General features: G+C 41.6%; 1 protein-coding gene across 4 annotated transcripts in view; it reads right to left on the reverse strand.

The window, feature by feature from the left end:
- Positions 1–11,941, reverse strand: part of STARD9 (StAR related lipid transfer domain containing 9) — a 151,991-nt gene that overhangs the window by 119,410 nt on the left and 20,640 nt on the right. The gene's annotated exons all lie outside the window — the stretch shown is intronic.

Consider the following 11,941-nt stretch of genomic DNA (forward strand, 5'->3'; position numbering starts at 1 on the left):
GAAAACTAATTATGATGTACACTTATGATATGTGCATTTTTCTGTATGTTTATTTCAATAAAACTTTTTAGGCCAGATGCAGTGGCTCATGCCTATAATCCCAGCACCCAGCACTTTGGGAGGCTGAGGCGGGCAGACCATGAGGTCAAGAGATCGAGACCATCCTGGCCAACATGGTAAAACTCGTCTCTGCTAAAAAAAATAGAAAAATTATCTGGGTATAGTGGCACACACCTGTAGTCCCAGCTATTCTGGAGGCTGAAGCAGGAGAATCGCTTGAACCTGGGAGGTGGGGGTTGCAGTGTGCTGAGATCATGCCACTGCACTACAGCCTGGCAACACAGCAAGACTCTGTCTCAAAAAAAAGTTTTTAACAATAGTTCAGTTTCCTCACAGAAAAATGACTAAAGAATCTTTTGACTACACAGTATCTTCTGTAGAAATGTGTTCATGACACACCGACTGAGCCATATTAGGCTTGCAAATAGAAGTCAGGGTAAGAGGACTTGGGTCATGTTCTGAGGGCTTACAAGCCTTCCTCAACACTCGGCTTATTTGGGCAGAATGATGTCACAGAAGGGGAGGAAGAAAGAAAGCATTTCCTTTCTAGCTTTTAGTTTTCTCTTTGTCCCCTCTCCCTTCTTCCAATATATCTCCCTTCTTACCCTCCACTATCCTCAGCAGCAAAATCATGCAAAAGAGCAGCAGTCCCAGGAGTTGGGTCTCTAGATCCAGGGTTGTCCTGAACTGTTGTAAGAAAACCATAGCAAGCCCCTGAGCTACTAAAGAGGAAGAGAGATAGCACACCTCTAAGGCTGAAGCTGGAACATGGCACCCATGCACAACGCATAGTGCACGCTCAGTTAACACTCACTGAATAAATGAATACATAATCTATTGACTGAATCCAGAATAGTCACAATAAACATGTGTTGACTAAAATTAAACTATAGCTGTTTTCTAGGTTTCCCCCAATCCTTTCTGCATTAATTTCTACATATCTGATCTTCAGGCAAGATAAACATTACCAGGTCAGTATCTTCCACAAAGCACTGTTTTCATATTTTTGAATGTGTTTACAAAGCCCTTAATCACCTCTTGATATTGGGTCCTGTTGGGTAGCACTCTGAGAGGTAGTCCAATAAGGATGAAGTGGTTTTTTTTTTTGTTTTTTGTTTTTTTTTTGAGACAGAGTCTTGCTCTGTCACCTAGGCTGGAGTGCAGGGGCAGAGGCACAATCTCAGCTCACTGCAACCTCCGCCTCCCGGGTTCAAGTGATTCTCCTGCCTCAGCCTCCTCAGTAGCTGGGACTACCGGCGTGCACCACCACGCCCAGATAATTTTGTATTTTTAGTAGAGATGGGGTTTCACCATATTGGCTAAGATGGTCTTGATCTCTTGACCTCGTGATCTGCCCACCTCAGCCTCCCAAAGTGCTGAGATTACAGGTATGAGCCACCACGCGCGGCCAGAGTTTTTGTTTTTAACATCCTTTCCTGCCTATAAGGAAAAACTTTTTCTGCAGCCATGCTGCTAGGAGCAAATTTCCTGTTTTTGATACTGTTTAGTCTGAATAGGTCTCTTGAGACCAATCTCAGTGTAAGAGAAGCAAGGGAGCTGAGCCTCTGAGACAATTCCGGCTTCATTGTTGGGTTCAGCCAGCCCAGCAAGTCCATATCATTCTCCGCAATCCAGGGTCTGGTTGAAGAGATTAGTTATGTGTTGATCTGAACAGCGTCCACTTCATACATCCGACTGGCAGGGTACTGACTTCCCTCAAGCCACACTTCCCTCCTCCAATTGTAAAGACTAGCTTGCAGGAGGGAAGTGCAGCATGTTAGAGTCACAAGATCTCTAACCACATTGGTCTATAGCACTTCTTATACCTCAGCCCTTCATATCAAGTCACTTCAACCAAGCAAACAAAGCCTGACTCCAGCCTTAACCCATATCCCCGGAAAAAGGTGTTTCTCAAGGTTGTCTCAGCAACTTACCAAAGTTTATACAAAAGACAAAAAATAAGATGATGGAAAAGAGACCTGCGGGTGGTGGAGGTGAGCACACAGCTCTACAATTACTTGTTAGTGACAACTAAGAAATATTCTGACACAAACCTGGACAGTCAATCAGAAATGAGGCTGATTTTCAATGAAAAGTAGTAAGCCTCTAAAGATCCTAATGAAGCTGACAAAAGCCTAAGAGATTCATCCTCCCTACTGTGAAAGTACTTCTATGTGGAAAATACTGATCAGAGGGGATAAATCCTTGCTAGAAAATAAATACTTGGAAGCCAGTGGGATTTAGGATAAACCTAGAAAACGATATAGGATTTAATTCTACTCAAATATATATGTGTGTGTAAAATATGTGTGTGTATATAATATATTAAGATTCTCCTAGATTCAGTCTGGAGGTCCTATATTTACTCTTTCCCTCTATAATATGAAACTGGACTTCCTAAGGGACTTCGAAGATTACAAAGAATCTACTCAGAAAAAGAGGCATCAGAAGGGTGGGCACAGTGGCTCACACCTGTAATCCCAGCACTTTGGGAGGGCAATGCAGCAAATCACTTGAGGTCAGGAGTATCAGACCAGCCTGGCCACCATGTGAAACCCTGTCTCTACCAAAAATACAAAAATTAGCCAGGCATGGTGGCACATGCCTGTAGTCCCAGCTACTAAAGAGGCTGAGGCAGGAGAATACCTTGAACCCAGGAAGCAAAGGTTGCAGTGAGCTGGGATCTTACCACTGCACTCCAGCCTGGGCATCAGAGTGAGACTCTGTCTTCAAAGAAAAAAAAAAAGAGGTACCAGGAAATGCAGGGTTGTGCTGGGAAGGAAAAAGAGCACAATGGTTACAGGGTTGTGCACACACTTTAGACTCCTCCATGGGCACCTCTGGTTATATTTCACCACTTTTAAAGTACACTTCAAGTCAGACACAGTGGTTCATGCCTATAATCCCAGCACTTTGGGAGGCTGCACCAGGAGGATCTCTTGTGCCCAGAAGTTTGAAACCAGCCTGGGAAATGTGGCAAAACCCCCTCTCTACAAAAAATATACAAATTAGCCACACTTTGTGGTGCACACCTGTAGTCCCAGCTACTCAGGAAGCTGAGGTGGAATCATCACTTGAGACTGGGAGGTAGAGGCTGCGGTGAGCTATGATCACACCACTGCACTCCAGCCTGGGAGACAGAGGGAGACCCTGTTAACCAATCAATCAATCAATCAATCAATCAAGTACATTTCAAAACCCAGCCCCTGGGTCAGAATGGGTAAAATGAAGCATCCATTTGCTATAATGTGTGCACTTTTTGTGCCTTAGAGAGGAACTGGGTCAATTAGGGCTATTCAGGAGATTCAGAACAAAGCATCCTGACTGTACATGTACACAAGCACTTAATCTGGATACAAAACTAAAAATAGGCTGGGGGTGGTGGCATACATCTGTAATCCTAGCACTTTGGGAGGCTCAAGTGGACTGCCTCAGTCCAGGAGTTCAAGACCAGCCTGGGCAACTTGGAAAAACCCCACCTCTACAAAAATAATAATAATACAAAAATTAGCCAGGTGTGGTGACATGCACCTGTGGTCCCAGGCACTTGGGAGGCTGAAGTGGGAGGAGGCAAAGGTTGCAGTGAGCTGAGATCACACCACTGCACTCTAGCCTGGGCAACAGGCTCAAACCCTGTCTCAAAAAACAAAACTAAAAATAGGTGGTGGTCTCCACATCTCAGAGAGAGAGACCAACAGAGAGGCCTGAAAACACATGTTCTACATTAATGACTCTTGGTCCTTTACTACAGTAAATGCAAGATTTAACAGTTCAATATTTTCTAATTGTCAGCTAATTCATATCATACTTCAAATAATAGAGGTAAGAACAGAGAAGGAATGCAAAGGTAGTAGAATGTGGTGAGACAGTAGAGTGGGCTAAAACTGGTCTTCATCTCTGAACCTCAGTATGCACATGTGTTAGAATACTAACCCACTTTCCAGGGTTGTTGTAAAGACTACATGAGATAAGCACTCTGTACAGTACCTGGAAGAGTGTAGGTTCTCAAAAGGTGCTATTTTCTTTTCTCCCTTCCCATTGAAGCAAGCTGGTTATAACATTTTCCAAAATTAAGTATAACTTTTCCAAACCCTGAAACTGAATCTTTAAAACTCCATGGGAATGTTTCCAGATGCTTATGGAAAGAGGAAGTTGTTTCTGTTTTCTTAAAATCTCTGATGTGGGAGAAAAGGAAACATAATACCAGCCAGAGACCACTACAAGTCTGTGCTTTAAACACTGCCACACCACCACCACAAACAACATGAAATTAGTTTAACAGTGGAGAAACAGTAAAGAAAGAAAAGTAATTACGGGTTTCCATTCCTGTTAGATGTCTTCTCTTCTCAGCAGAACCATAATCTCTACCAACTGCATGGAAGCTGCATTAATCTTCCTCGACATCAATTCAGTGCATATTGCCAGAACACAGTTGTATCTTTCCTATCTGCCCAACTAAAGAGACAAGAATTGGGCAATAAAATTATTGACAAAGGGATTATTCCCCACTTCTAGGAAGAGAAGCAAGAAAAGCGAGTTTGAATACACTTGTTTGCCTCTTCCACCAGCCGTCTAAGGGACTATTTGTATACAGATGGTGCTCTTACAGGCTTGAGTGCACTGCTTCTGCCCTGAGACCAATTCCCCAGGGGCTCTGTCTTTTACAGTTTCAACATCCAGACTGGGGATATGCCTGGGCACATCTGGTCACCATTTGACTTCAGGCTTCTATTGTGTTCAGTCTGTTGGGGGAAGTGAATCTATAAATAGCTCATGTTCCTTTGCCTCATACTTAAAAAAATAAAAAACTGTCAATTCTGCCTTTCCTGCAGAAAGAAGAGGATTTTGCTGAAGTTCAAACATCTGAACGCAGCCCCTCCATAATGACCATACATCATGTTAATATGCTAAGTAGCCAGCCTCAACCAAATGATTCATATGCCTATCATAAGATTAAACGGCAGCTAGAATGAAACCCAGGAGAGAGTTCCATGTTAGCACTAGTGAATAATTCATACGATGCTTTGAGAAGTCTTTGATCTCACAGTTTTGATCAAGCTGTGAGGTTAAATCTATGTAAATGAAATGGCACCCTCAAGTTTTAAGAAGAAATGTCCTTCCCATCTTTGGAACAGAATCTACAGATTTAAATTCTATTTGATCTAGGTCAGGCACGATGGCTCACACCTGTAATCCTAGCACTTTAGGAGGCTATGATGCATGGATCACTTGAGCCCAAAGACCAGCCTGAGCAACATAGGGAGACCTTGTTTCTACAAAAAATACAAAATTAGCCAGGTGTGATGGCACATGTCTGTAGCCTTAGCTACTTAGCAGGTTGAGGTGGGAGGATTGCTTGAGCCCCGGAGGTCGAGGCGGCAGTGAGCTAAGATCACACCACTGCACTGCACTGCAGCCTGGGTGACAGAGTGAGAAACTGAATCAAAGCCTATTTGATCCTGAGTACAGCAATCATACTATGAACTAGATTTCCACTCCAGACAAAAACAATCTTCCTCCCTCTTCAAGTTTTCTCAAATCCTTGGTTAAAATATAACATTTACCACACTGCAGAGTAATTCTCTCTTTAGCATCGTTCTCTCTCAAGAACTATTAGTTTTTTGTTTTATGTATATATATATTATATATATAACATATAATATAAATATATATATAAAATTGCACTTTAGGTTCTGGGTACATGTGGAGAACATGTGGAATTGCTGCATAGGTACATACATGGCAATGTGGTTTGCTGCCTCCATCCCTATCACCTATATCTGGCATTTCTCCCTATGTTATCCCTCCCCAACTCCCTACTCTCTGCCATCCCTCCCCTAGACCCCTCAAGAGATCCCAGTGTGTGATGCTCCCCACCCTGTGTCCATGTGTTCTCATCGTTCAACTCCCACCTATGAGTGAGAACATATGGGATTTGATTTTCTGTTCTTGTGTCAGTTTGCTGAGAATTACAGTTTTCAGGTTCATCCATGTCCCTACAAAGGACATGAACTCAGCGTTTTTTGTGGCTGCATAGTATTCCATACTGTATATGTGCCACATTTTCCCTGTTGAGGCAATGTCAGGGAGCACCACTCTCCCCTCCTCCAAGCTTCAGCTCCTCCATGGATGGGGCAACATGGGGAGAACATATAAACTCTGCCTTCAGTCATTTCACTCAACAGCTCGGCCCATCTCTCAAACTTGGGAAGGTGAGGGATCCAGGGGAGATCAGAGGATCCCACTCCCTGAGCATGGCCCATCACTGCCAGTCAGGGGCTGGGGGCTGAGCCCTCACCCCCGCTTCCCCTACTGTTCTCATGGTGTTGGCCTTGTGTTTGCTTTGCCAAAAGACAGACCTCCAGCCCGCTCTTAACATCCCCATTTCCAAGAACCTCCTTTCCTAATCCCCTCATCTTAATGGAATGGACTGCCTTTATGCCTATGAAGTGCCCGGAAACTACATTGTTAGGCTCCTTGAACGAGACAGACTGGCAGAAAAGCGGGATCTCCCTCTCAGAGAGGAGCAGCAAGAGCGGCAGGTGCTCACAGACCACACTCAGCTCAGGCCCCTTGGAGCAGGGTGGCTCCTGTAGAAATCTCACAAGACCTCCTAGTCTCTGCCCTATGAGCCTTTACTCCACAGCCCCACCACGCCCACCACCGATCTGGGAAAAAAAAAAAAGAAAAAAAAAAAAAACATTTTTGGTTACTGATGGGCATTTGGGTTGGTTCTAGGTCTTTGCTATTGTAAACAGTGCCGCAATGAACATACATGTGCATGTGTCTTTATAATAGAATGATTTATAATCCTTTGGATATATACTCAATAATGGGATTACTGGGTCAAATGGAATTTCTATTTCTAGATCCTAGAGGAATCACCACACTGTCTTCCACAATGGTTGAATTAATTTACACTCCCACCAACAGTGTAAAAGTGTTCCTAATTCTCCACATCCTCTCCAGCATCTGTTGTCTTCAGGTTTTTTAATGATCGCAATTCTAACTGGTGTGAGACGGTATCTCAATGTGGTTTTGATTTGCATTTCTCTAATGACCAGTAATGATGAGCATTTTTTCATATGTGTGTTGGCCTCATATATATCTTCTTTGGAAAAGTGTTTGTTCATATCCTCTGCCCACTTTTTAATGGGTTTGTTTTTTCCTTGTAAATCTATTTTCAGCTCTTTGTAGATTCTGGATATTAGCCCTTTGTCAGATGGATACATTGTAAAAATTTTCTCCCATTCTGTTGGTTGCCAGTTCAACCTAATGATTGTTTCTTTTGCTGTGCAGAAGCTCTGGAATTTAATTAAATCCCATTTGTCTATTTTGGCTTTTGCTGCCAATGCTTTTGGTGTTTACTCATAAAGTCCTTGCCTATGCCTATGCCCTGAATGGTTTTGCCTAGGTTTTCTTCTAGGGTTAGGTCTTAAGTTTAAGTCTTTAATCCATCTGGAGTTAATTTTAGTGTAAGGTGTCAGGAAGGGGTCCAGTTTCTGCTTTCTGCACATGGCTCGCCAGTTTTCCCAATACCATTTATTAAACAGGGAATCCTTTCCCCATTGCTTTTGTCATGTTTGTGAAGGATCAGATGGTTATAGATGTGTTGTGTTGCCTCGAAGGCCTCTGTTCTGTTCCATTGGTCTATATCTCTGTTTTGGTACCAGTACCATGCTGTTTTGATTACTGTAGCCTTGTAGTACAGTTTGAAGTCAGGTAGCGTGATGCCTCCAGCTTTGCTCTTTTTGCTTAGAATTGACTTGGCTATGCGGGCTCTTTTTTGGTTCCATATAAAGTTTAAGGTGGTTTTTTCCAGTTCTGTGAAGGTCATCGGTAGCTTGATGGGGATAGCATTTAATCTATAAATTACTTTGGGCACCAAAGCTATTTTCACAATATTGATTCTTCCTAACCATGAGCATGGAATGTTTTTCCATCTGTTTGTGTCCTCTCTTATTTCCTTGAGCAGTGGTTTGTAGTTCTCCTTGAAGAGGTCATTTACGTTCCTCGTTAGTTGTATTCCTAGGTATTTTATTATCTTTGTAGCAATTGTGAATGGCAGTTCGTTCTTGATTTGGCTCTATTTAAGCCTGTTATTGGTGTATAGAAATGCTTGAGATTTCTGCACATTGATTTTGTATCCTGAGACTTTGCTGAAGTTGCTTATCAGTTTCAGGAGATTTGGGGCTGAATGATGGGGTCTTCTAAATATACAATCATGTCATCTGCAAACAGAGACAATTTGACTTCCTCCTTTCCTAATTGAATAACCTTTATTTCTTTTTCTTGTCTGATTGCTCTAGCTAGAACTTCCAACACTATATTGATTAGGAGTGGTGAGAGAGGGCATCCCTGTCTAATGCCAGGTTTCAAAGGGAATGCTTCCAGTTTTTGCCCGTTCAGTATGATATTGGCTGCGGGTTTGTTGTAAACAGCTTTTATTATTTTGAGATACGTTCCATCTATACCTAGTTTATGGAGAGTTTTTAGCATAAAGGGCTTTGAATTTTGTCAAAGGCCTTATCTGCATCTATTGAGATAATCACGTAGTTTTTGTCTTTGGTTCTGTTTATGTGGTGAATTACTTTTATACACTTGCGTATGTTGAACCAGCCTTGCATCCCTGGGATGAAGCCTACTTGATCATGATGGATAAGGTTTTTGATGTGCTGTTGCAATAGGTTTGCCAGTATTTTATTGAAGACTTTTGCATCTATGTTCATCATGGATATTGGCCTGAAGTTTTTTATCTTGTTGAGTTTCTGCCAGGTTTTGGTATCAGGATGATGCTGGTCTCATAAAACGAATTGGGAAGCATTCCCTCTTTGGGGATTGTTTAGAATAGTTTCAGAAGGAGTAGTACCAGCTCCTCTTTGTATGTCTGGCAGAATTCGGCTGTGAACCCCTCTGGTCCTGGGCTTTTTTTTTGGTTGGTAGGCTATTAACTGCTGCCTCAACTTCAGCTCTTGTTATTGGTCTATTCAGGGTTTTGACTTCTTCCTGGTTTAGGCTGGGGAGGGTGCAAGTGTCCAGGAATTTATCCATTTCTTCCAGGTTTATTGACTTATGTGCATAGAGCTGTTTGTAATAATCTTTGATGGTACTTTGTATTTCTGTGGAATCAGTGGTGATATCCCTTTTATTGTTTTTTATTGCATCTATTTGATTATTCTCTTTTCTTTTTTATTAATCTGGCTAATGGTCTATTTTGTTGATCTTTTAAAAAATCCAAGGCCGGGCGCGGTGGCTCAACTCTGTAATCCCAGCACTTTGGGAGGCCGAGGCGGGTAGATCACGAGGTCAAGAGATCGAGACCATCCTGGTCAACATGGTGAAACCCCGTCTCTACTCAAAATACAAAAAATTAGCTGGGCATGGTGGCGCATGCCTGTAATCCCAGCTACTCAGGAGGCTGAGGCAGGAGAATTGCCTGAACCCAGGAGGCAAAGGTTGCGGTGAGCCAAGATCGCGCCATTGCACTCCAGCCTGGGTAACATGAGTGAAACTCCGCCTCAAAAAAAAAAAAAAAAAAAAATCCAGCTCCTGGATTTACTGATTTTTTGAAGGGTTTTTTTGTGCCTCTATCTCCTTCAGTTTGGCTCTGATCTTAGTTATTTCTTGTCTTCTGCTAGCTTTTGAGTTTTTTTGATCTTGCCCCTCTAGCTCTTTCAATTTTGATGACCGGGTGTCAATTTTAGATCTTTCTTTGCTTCTCATTTGGGCATTTATTGCTATAAATTCTCCTCTGGACACTGCTTTAAATGTGTCCCAAAGATTCTGGTATGTTGTGTCTTCATTCTCGTTGGTTTCAAAAAACATCTTTATTTCTGCCTTCATTTCATTGTTTATTCTGTCAACATTCAAGAACCAGCTATTCAGTTTCCATGAAATTGTGTGGTTCTGAATTAGTTTCTTAATCCTGAGTTCTAATTTGATTGCACTGTGGTCTGAGAGATGCTTGTTATGATTTCTATTCTTTTGCATTTGCTGAGGAGTGATTTACTTCCAATTATGTGGTCAATTTTAGAGTAGATATGATGTGGTGCTGAGAAGAATGTATATTCTGTGGATTTGGGGTGGAGATTTCTGTAAATGTCTATTAGGTTTGCTTGGTCCAGATCTGAATTCAAGTCATGAATATCCTTGTTAATTTTCTGTCTCGTTGATCTGTCTAATATTGACAGTGGAGTGTTAAAGTCTCCCACAATTATTGTGTGGGAGTCTAAGTCTCTTTGTAGGTTGTTAAAAGCTTGCTTCATGTATCTGGGTGCTCCTGTATTGGGTGCATATATATTTAGGATCGTTACCTCTTCTTGTGGCATTGATCCTTTTATCATTATGTAATGCCCTTCTTTGTCTCTTTTGATCTTTGTTCGTTTAAAGTCTATTTTATCAGAGACTAGAATTACAATTCCTGCTTTTTTTTTTTTTTTTTTTTGCTCTCCATCTGCTTGGTAAATCTCCCTCCATCCTTTTATTTTGAGCCTGTGTGTATCCTTGCATGTGAGATGGTTTTCCTGGATACAGCACACCAGTGGCTTTCAAGTTTTTATCCAATTTGCCAGTCTGTGTTTTTTGATTGGGACATTTAGCCCATTTACATTTAAGGTTAATATTGTTATGTGTTAATTTGATCCTGCCATTTTAATGCTAGCTGGTTCTTTTGCCCATTAGTTGACGCAGTTTCTTCATTGTGTCAATGCTCTTTACCATTTGGTATGTTTTTGAGTGGCTAGTACTGGTTGTTCCTTTCTTTGTTTAGTGCTTCTTGCAGGAGCTCTTGTAAGGGAGGTCTGGTGGTGATGAAATCTCTCAGCAATTGCTTATTCGTAAAGAATTTTATTTCTCCTTCACTTATGAAGCTTAATTTGGCTGGATACGAAATTCTGGGTTGAAAGTTCTTTTCTTTAAGGATGTTGAATATTGGCCCCCATCTCTTCTGGCTTGTAGGATTTCTGCCAAAAGATCAACTGTGAATCTGATGGGCTTCCCTTTGTGGGTAACCCAATGTTTCTCTCTGGCTGCCCTCAGCATTTTTTCCTTCATTTCAACCCCGGTGAACCTGACAATTACGTGCCTTGGGGTTGCTCTTCTTGAGGAATATCTTTGTGGTGTTCTCTGTATTTCCCGGACTTGAATATTGGCCTGCCTTGCTAGGTTGGGAAGCTCTCCTGGATAATATCTTGAAAAGTGTTTTCCAGCTTGGATTCATTCTCTCTGTCACATTCAGGTACACCTATCAAACATAGATTAGGTCTTTTCATATAATCTCGTATTTCTTGGAGGCTTTGTTCAGTTCTTTTTACTTTTTTCCCAAATCTTGCCTTCTTATTTCATTGAGTTGATCTTCAATCTGTGATATCCCTTCTTCTTCTTGGTAGATTCAGCTATTGAAACTTGTGTATGCTTCACGATGTTCTCGTGTTTTTCAGCTTCATCAATTCATTTATATTCTTTTCTAAGCTGTTTATTCTCATTAGCATTTTGTCAAACCTTTTTGCAAGGGCTGCTGTTCATTTTATATCCCCTCACTTTGATGATTTTGCAAGTCCCTTTGTCCAAATACTCTCAAAGTAATCATCACCATCATCATACTTCTCTTCTTCAAGCAATTAACTGATGATTGCTTTAAACCCAGGGCAAACCCAAGTATAAAGTGCAGAGGGAGAGTATAAAGAATTTTCAGCATTGCAGATGCAAGCAAGAGAAAAACTGGGTAATCATCAAGGACAATTGTCTTAGGAACTCTATACTTATGTTTAGGCTGCCCTTGGTTATCTGCAAATGACTATCAAGGTTTCGACATTTCTCCCCTACAGATAATCCCTCTCTCCAGCCTAGATCTCAAAGGCTCTAGCTACCACAAGGAATTTTC

Source organism: Sapajus apella, unplaced genomic scaffold (genome assembly GCF_009761245.1).
Source record: "Sapajus apella isolate SASKATOON/1434 unplaced genomic scaffold, GSC_monkey_1.0 scaffold37, whole genome shotgun sequence".
Taxonomy (NCBI): domain Eukaryota; kingdom Metazoa; phylum Chordata; class Mammalia; order Primates; family Cebidae; genus Sapajus; species Sapajus apella.